Source organism: Monodon monoceros, unplaced genomic scaffold, assembly GCF_005190385.1.
Source record: "Monodon monoceros isolate NGI ecotype Baffin Bay Population unplaced genomic scaffold, NGI_Narwhal_1 Super_Scaffold_20, whole genome shotgun sequence".
NCBI classification, from domain to species: Eukaryota; Metazoa; Chordata; class Mammalia; order Artiodactyla; family Monodontidae; genus Monodon; species Monodon monoceros.
Window position 1 is genome coordinate 85,285,646 of NW_021703777.1, and position 7,187 is coordinate 85,292,832.

A 7,187-nucleotide genomic window follows, 5' to 3' on the forward strand; every position below is an offset into this window, starting at 1 on the left:
TGCGCAACTGTAATTTTGGTACAGGTAGGAGAGATTCTCATGTAAGGAAGACAGTTTAATTTTCATCATGATTTGACTGCAAGGAGATGGGTCAGATGAACTATCCATTCAAGTAAATCATAGTACCTCAAGACAATAAGAAGTGCGTATAATCCACCCTGCTCCCTTTTTGCTTTGAATGCCAGGAAGCTCAAAGCCAACTCTACTGTTCAGTTAAAACATTAGAATTAGCCTAGGGCACTGCTTTAGTTATCTATTGCTGTGAACAAACGGCCCCCAAACTTAGTGACTCAAAACTATTTTTATCTTTCACGGTTCAGTGAGTTGACAGGACTCAGCTGGGCAGCTCTTGCTTGGAGATGCTTATGCAGTTTCAGCCTGATGGTGGCTGGAGTTGGGGTAATCTAAAAGCTCAACTGGGGTAAGCATGCAAGACGGTTTGCTCATTCACAGGTGTATCACTTGGGCTGAGAGGGCCGGAATGGCTGGAGGCTGGCTGTCTCCCTCCAGATGGCTAGCTTGGGCTTTCTCACATCATACCAGTGGTCGTAGTTCACACATGGCCACTGGCTTCCCCCAGAGGTCATACTGGGGGGATTTATTCCTCCCCTGCAAGGTTATAATGGGAGATGTGGTCCCTGGGTAGGGTCATCTTTGGAGACATGTTACCACAGCTATTTATTAACCTTTTATTATTTTTCATGGTCTTATCAGGGATGTATCTTTCTTTGCGAGCCTTTTTTTTTTTTTTTTTTGAAGTAGGCGAGCATGAATAATATCTATATGATGCTTTACTCTGGTCTAGGACTTGATAATTGACAATGCACCCACCTGTGCTATATTACCTGGCCTTCACGACACCATGTAAATGGGCAGATCCAGTGACTTTATCCTTATTTTTACAGATGTGGAGATGGTTTCAAAAACGATTAGTGATTTGCCCAACATCACACAGCTGGAAGTGGCGGGACAGCGCAGCTGGACAGTGGTGTCTGAGATGTCAATCTATGTCCTCAAGCACTGGGTGAAGCTCAGACAGAGCCCTAAGCCTAAAACTCAGGTGTGACTCCCCAACACGCTGCACAACACCTGCTTGCCTCTCCGTCACCCATTCCCAGCAGGAATTTAGTGCAGTGGTGAGAGCATGAGTCCTTGAGCAAAACTGAATCCAAACTGGCTCTGCTGCTTCCTAGCTGTGGAGCTGGGATCTTTCAGACGACTCAGCTTCTCCATCTGTAAAATGAGGTTGTTGATGACACTGGTGCTTATTCCCTCTCAGGGTTGTCGTGAGGATTAAATGAATTAATGCATCAAAGTCATACTTGATAAGAACTTTAAAAAGAAATCTCTCAGTGAAAAGCTGTAGAGATAAGTAGCTATTAAGAGGACTCTGGTCTAGTTTTCTCTTCTTTATGCTTTTCTTGATTTTATATGGACCATACTAAGCGCCCCAGCTGATGTTGACATTTTACTTTGCTGGATAATTGCATATTATCGGATAGACTAAAAGCCCTAAGTCAATGTTATTGCCTGACTATCACGATTTCAGCTGCAAGATGTAATTATAAAATATTGTCAGGACTTGTCGACACAAGCTGTTTTCCCCAACCTTTAGTGTGCACTCACTTTCCCTCTGCAGTTATTTACACTGACATTCTCTCCTTTGGTGCCCAGTGGCTCTCTCCTTTCACTCTCCATCCCAAGCAGATCTGCACATTCACACCCAGCTTCTCTCCACTCTGCTGCTTTCCACACACAAGTTCTTCTCAACACACTCAGCCGAAGACATCCTTGTACCTATGGACATTCTGCATCCCAGGGCACCTTCCTTCCTCAGACCCCCAGTGTACAAATATTTCTGTGCTCACTGAGCCTGAAATGTCCCCTCCGTCCCAGGTTCCCCCAGGGATATGCTGGAGAAGATTTGCAGCCATACCACACAGGGCAGGATGCAGACCTATGTATGAGTGAGGAGGCTCTGGACACTTGGCTGCACCTGCCCAGGGATGTTTGGCTCACACAGCTCTTCAACAGTGGCCAGAGAGTGGATTTCCCTACTGCCCACCTGGACACTGCACAGACATCCTGGGCGCAGTCCAGAGAGTAGACGACAGCTGCTGCTCAAGGGGACAAGTGTTCCCGACCCAGGAGGGAGGAGGCTTGGCTAAGGGAAGCTGCCTGTTTTTCCTAGCTCAGGGTTGGGGGAATATTGAGCTGAATATGCACCTATTCAGAAGGGCAAAGAGCCAAAAATAACTAGGAGCAACAGCATTTCATCTGACAGGCCCAGAAATAGAGCTCATTTCAGAGCTACAGACCGAGCGATTCCAAGACCTTCACCATCCCCATAGAAATACACCTTCAAATTCCCACAGAAAAATTCTGAGGTGACACACAAACTACCATCCCCTCTTCACTACAGCTTCTCAGAGTGAGGGCTCTGGGGCCCATAGGAAGAGAGTCTGCAGAGTCAAAGACCTGAGGTTCGAAAGACAAGGTCTGGGGACCAGGACATGAGGATGCTATCTGGTGGAATGTTCTAAGGAAGGAAGAAGTAGGAAGTAATTGATCAATATGGAGATTGCAAAACAGGAAGAACACGGGCTTCCCTGGTGGCGCAGTGGTTGAGAGTCCGCCTGCCGATGCAGCGGACACGGGTTCGTGCCCCGGTCCGGGAAGATCCCACATGCCGCGGAGAGGCTGGGCCCGTGAGCCATGGCCGCTGAGCCTGCGCATTCGGAGCCTGTGCGCCGCAACGGGAGAGGCCACAGCAGTAAGAGGCCCGCATACCACAAAAAAAAACAACAGGAAGAACAGAGATAGAAAAGGGATGTAGGGAAGGTAAAGAATAGGTGTTATGAGAAAAACAGAAGTACTGAACATTAAGAACAGTGTGCAGTGGACTTCCCCGGCAGTCCAGTGGTTAAGACTCCACCTTCCAATGCAGGGGGCGTGGGTTCAACCCCTGGTCGAGGAATTAAGATCCCACGTGTCTCGCGGTGTGGCCAAAAATTTAAAAAACAGCAACAACAACAGCAACAACAAAACAAAACAAAAAAAAACCAAAACGGTGTGCAGGATTTAGCTGAATCTTGAAGGTCACCCTCGGCAGAAAAAAAAGCCATGGTCTTCCAATCAGAATGGGAGTATGTTGCCTTCTATTTTTGTTTTCTTCTCTTCTATTTTGATGTAAAAGGCAAATGTCACAGTTCAGTCTATATTCTGAATATCAGAAATTGCAGGAAGGAAGTTGGGGATGGAAGAGAGGAGAGGCTGCAGGGTTCCAGAGACCCCTGATTGTGGGGAAAAACTGTGTTCTACTGGAAGAAGATCGGGGGAAGAGTAATGAATAAGAAAGGAAAAGGAGGAAGGAAGATAAAAAGGGACAGGAAAGGGAGGATGGAAGAAAAATTGAAAGAGGAAGATGAGGGGTTCAGTTTTATTTAACGAATTTGTCTAGGAACTTTCTATACAAGGCATGAAGGCATTACACAGAGCTGATTAAGAAACAACCCCCGTTTGCAAGGAGCTTATAGTCTATCTGAGGAGGAGAACTGGCCAGCAAACCAGCTACAAAATAAATAAAGCAGGATTAAATGGCTACAGGCAATGCTTGGTGGGACAGAGAGAAACGACCAATTGAGTTTTTCTTTTTCATATGTATATAGTTCTATTTAGTGGCTTTTTAAAATTGAAGTATAGTTGATTTACAGTATTGTGTTCGTTTCAGGTACACAGCAAAGTGATTCAGTTATATATATATATTTTTTTTTCCAGATTATTTTTCATTAAAGATTATTACAAGATATTGAAGTTTGTAATTGAGGTCATGAGGGGAGCTCCCTGGAGCTGGGGGCCCTAGGTTTGTGCAGGGCCTCCTGCAGGGCCTCTCCGCCACCTCTGTAACCTCTAGGTCAGCTCTCTCTGTAAGAGCAGATCTCTTGACCCTACACATCCTTAATATTTAGAAATGTGGTTTCCAAGCTCCCAGCAAAGGGCCGCACTGATCTGAAGGTAAGTTGCTACTCGTCCACAGCGAAATAAGACCAAGACAAGTTAGGAGTTTTTCACAAGCAAATGATACTCAATTTAAAGGACTGTCTTTTATTATGATATTAGGTCTTTCCTAACTTTTTGCTGGTAAAAATGCCCTGTCTTTTTAATGAAATAATGTTGATAGAAGATTGTGTATTGGGGGGTTGTTTTTCGTTGGTTGGTTTGGCTTCAATATTTTTACTTGGCAAGTTAATAGTTGGCCAACTGCATTGGTCCCTGAGATTTTTCTGATCTCTAACCATTTCAGAGTCTGAGAACTACTGGATGGTTATTCAGTGCCCAGCCAGGCAAGCAGACTCTCCCCAGCCCCTTTCCCTCCAGGTCCTGGATGCTCATCCACGGAGCTTGGATAAGCGAGGCTGCCATCCTCCTTCCAGACTCCATTGCCTTTGTCCTTTCCCGTGTTCAGGTGTGGCGTCATTTACCTTTCACTGTCTCTTTAGAGGGTACGTGATGAACTGACATACTTCAGCAGTAATGAGCAATACCAGATTAATACACTCTCCCCAGGGGCCTTCACATTTCAGTGAAGTATTAAAACTTAATTCAAACCAATGAATTGTAATAGTGGAATTTTAAGCCCTTCCACAGGACAATGGAAAAGGGGGCTGTTTTGAAATAAAAAAGGTCCTCTGAAATCAGACCACACCCTTCAAATTACCGACACAAACATCTAGAGAGAAGGCAAGGGCAATAACGGATTCTGTCTTCTGGATAAAAATTTCACACTCCACTGTGAGTAGAAATTCTGACCTTCTCTTCCTCTACCCCTCTGCAATACAGAATTAGTCAATCCCATCACCCCCTGCCCTGGGCCACAGAGCAAGGTGAAAGTCACTTTTAAAGGATGGAATTGTGTTTTGGTGAGTTTTCTGCATGACTGATGCTCCTTAGGATTCCCAGGGCCTGGGGTGGTGCCAGACACACAGTAGGAACACAGTAGAAGATGAATAAGTGAGACATTGGCTATACCAGGTTAAAAACAGCCCAGGCCCCTAGTGGGTGCCTCCACATTGACTATAGTTAGGTAAATTCAAACCCTTAAAGCTCACAGGCTTGAAAACTCCAATTCCATAAATCCTGAATACCAACAACCTGAGGGACTCAGTTCTCTGAAGACCAGCCCAAACCGGGTGCAGTGAAGGAGGAGAGAAAATCCAGAGGAAGGCCCAGGAAGACAGGTAGGGAAACCCCAGAAACATTGTGAAGTCCTGTTCTCCTGAACTGGAACAGTTTTTCTTTCACACACATTAAAAAGTATAGTCTACCATACTGATACAAAAAATATGGACATGATCTAGGACAAAGCCACCAAATCTTTTATCCCCTTGGACACTCAGTAGAATAAATGGAATGGTTTTCTATATCACACAGCAGAATTTTAAGAGCGTCGGGTTTGTGGAAGTGGGACAAGGCATTGTCAAAGAAACCCTCAAATTCTTTAATGTGGTGGCCTGTGGATGAGAGAGGAGCAGAGTGACCCTTTCTTATCAGCCAGTGGCTCTGGAAATGGGGTCTCTGGATTGGCAGCAGCATCACCTCCCAGCTTGTTAGCAAGGCAGCTTCTCAAGCCCCACCCAGGACCAACTGAAGCTGCAATTCTAGCCCAGCAACGCGTGTTTTAACATGCCTTCCTGGTGACTGGGATGCACGCTGAAGTTTGAGAACAGTTGACATAAGTCATGACTTTGCAGTAAGTGACTTGGAGCCAGGAGCCTGACCCAGGGCCACAGTCCTTAGGTGACCTAGAAAAAGTAAGGGATGACTCAGCTGAGGTGCTGAGTGTGGCCAGGGCTGTACTGAGATGGCTGAGGGCATATCCAGGCACGGGCGATTCCAAAGCTGTTCTAACCCCACCCTGGGCATCCTATCTTCATCACCAGCCTCTCCTGACGCCTGTCGGGACTTGACCTGCTATGGTGGCACCTCCGCTGGGAAAGGGCTGTATCCTCTCAGACTCCCAATCTTTTATTAGTCCCAATCCGCACAAATCCACCATTGCCAAAGGGAAGCTTCTGAGAACTTTCGAAGGTGGGTTAACTGTTTCAGAGCAGCCGCGGGCCCAAGCAATTATCAGAGTCGCTAGACACAGCCACTCTCTTTGTAGAGCGCCAGGGCTGGCGCGAGCTGGGGATCCCTCTGTCCAGCCGGGCCCCTCGGCCTGGCGGCAGAATTTGGGTCGCCGAGCAGCCAGTTCCAACCTGTGTCCCCAAGGCCGAGGATGTGCCTGAATTTTTTTTTTTTTTTTTAAAGCTGTTTGTACACTTCAAGAACCTCACCCCTTTCACTTGGGGCTTGAGCACAACTGAATTGGCCTAATTAATTCATTTTCTTTTCGGTCCAAAGTGGAAGCCGGGGCACAGGGATGCAAATCAGATACAAACGCGATTTGGGCGCCGATACTCTGGACAATTAAAACAAAGAGCTCGGCGGCAGTGGCGCCGGCCCGGCACAAAACCCTCGGGAAGCATCCAGAACGTGCCGCGAACCAGCCGGCAGGGTGCGGCGCACCTCGGGCTCAAACGGTGCCCGCAGGGAGGAGGCCCCGCGCCTGCAGGTGGACAGGTGGAGGTTGGTAGGGGTCAAAATCCACCCTTAAAGACTGGAAGCTGGGCCACTGCGTGGCGCGACTCCACGGGGGCACACTAGCACTGCGCCCGACGGGAATGGCGCCCTTGCCAAAAAAGCAACCAAACAAAAACCCATTGCACGGGCGGGAACTAGGCTGCAGGACCCGCCAAAGGAGTGGGTGGGAGAGAGAGGATGCGCAAGAGAGGAATAGAATGAGAAGAGGAGGGAGTGGAGAGAGGAAACGGATTGAGAGAGAAGGAAGCAAGTGAAAAAAGAAAAAAGAGGGGGTCAGGAAGAGAGGTGAGAGTGAGAGAATTGTAGAGAAGGAAAAAAGGGAAGCGGAGGGCGGGGAGAGGGATCGCGGAGAGAAAGAGCGCGGAAGGGGGGTGGGGAAGGAGAAGGAAAGGAAAGAAAGGGAAAGAGGGTCTGGCCGGGAGCGGGAGGGGGGGAGCGGTGGCCAGGGGGCGGGGCCCGGGTCAGTCCCCACCTGCGTGGGCGCCTGCTGCCCGCCGGGGTGGAAGCCTGGGGGCCGGAGGGAGCGGCCGGGAGGCGGGCTGGCC

The 7,187-nt window shown here is 48.1% G+C and overlaps 1 protein-coding gene across 1 annotated transcript in view; it reads left to right on the forward strand.

The window, feature by feature from the left end:
* Positions 1–6,697: 6,697 nt before the first annotated feature.
* Positions 6,698–7,187, forward strand: part of SEL1L3 (SEL1L family member 3) — a 102,043-nt gene continuing 101,553 nt past the window's right edge. The window contains exon 1 of the mRNA XM_029235492.1: positions 6,698–6,801. The gene's annotated coding sequence lies outside the window, so the exon portion shown is untranslated. The remainder of the gene's footprint in view (positions 6,802–7,187) is intronic.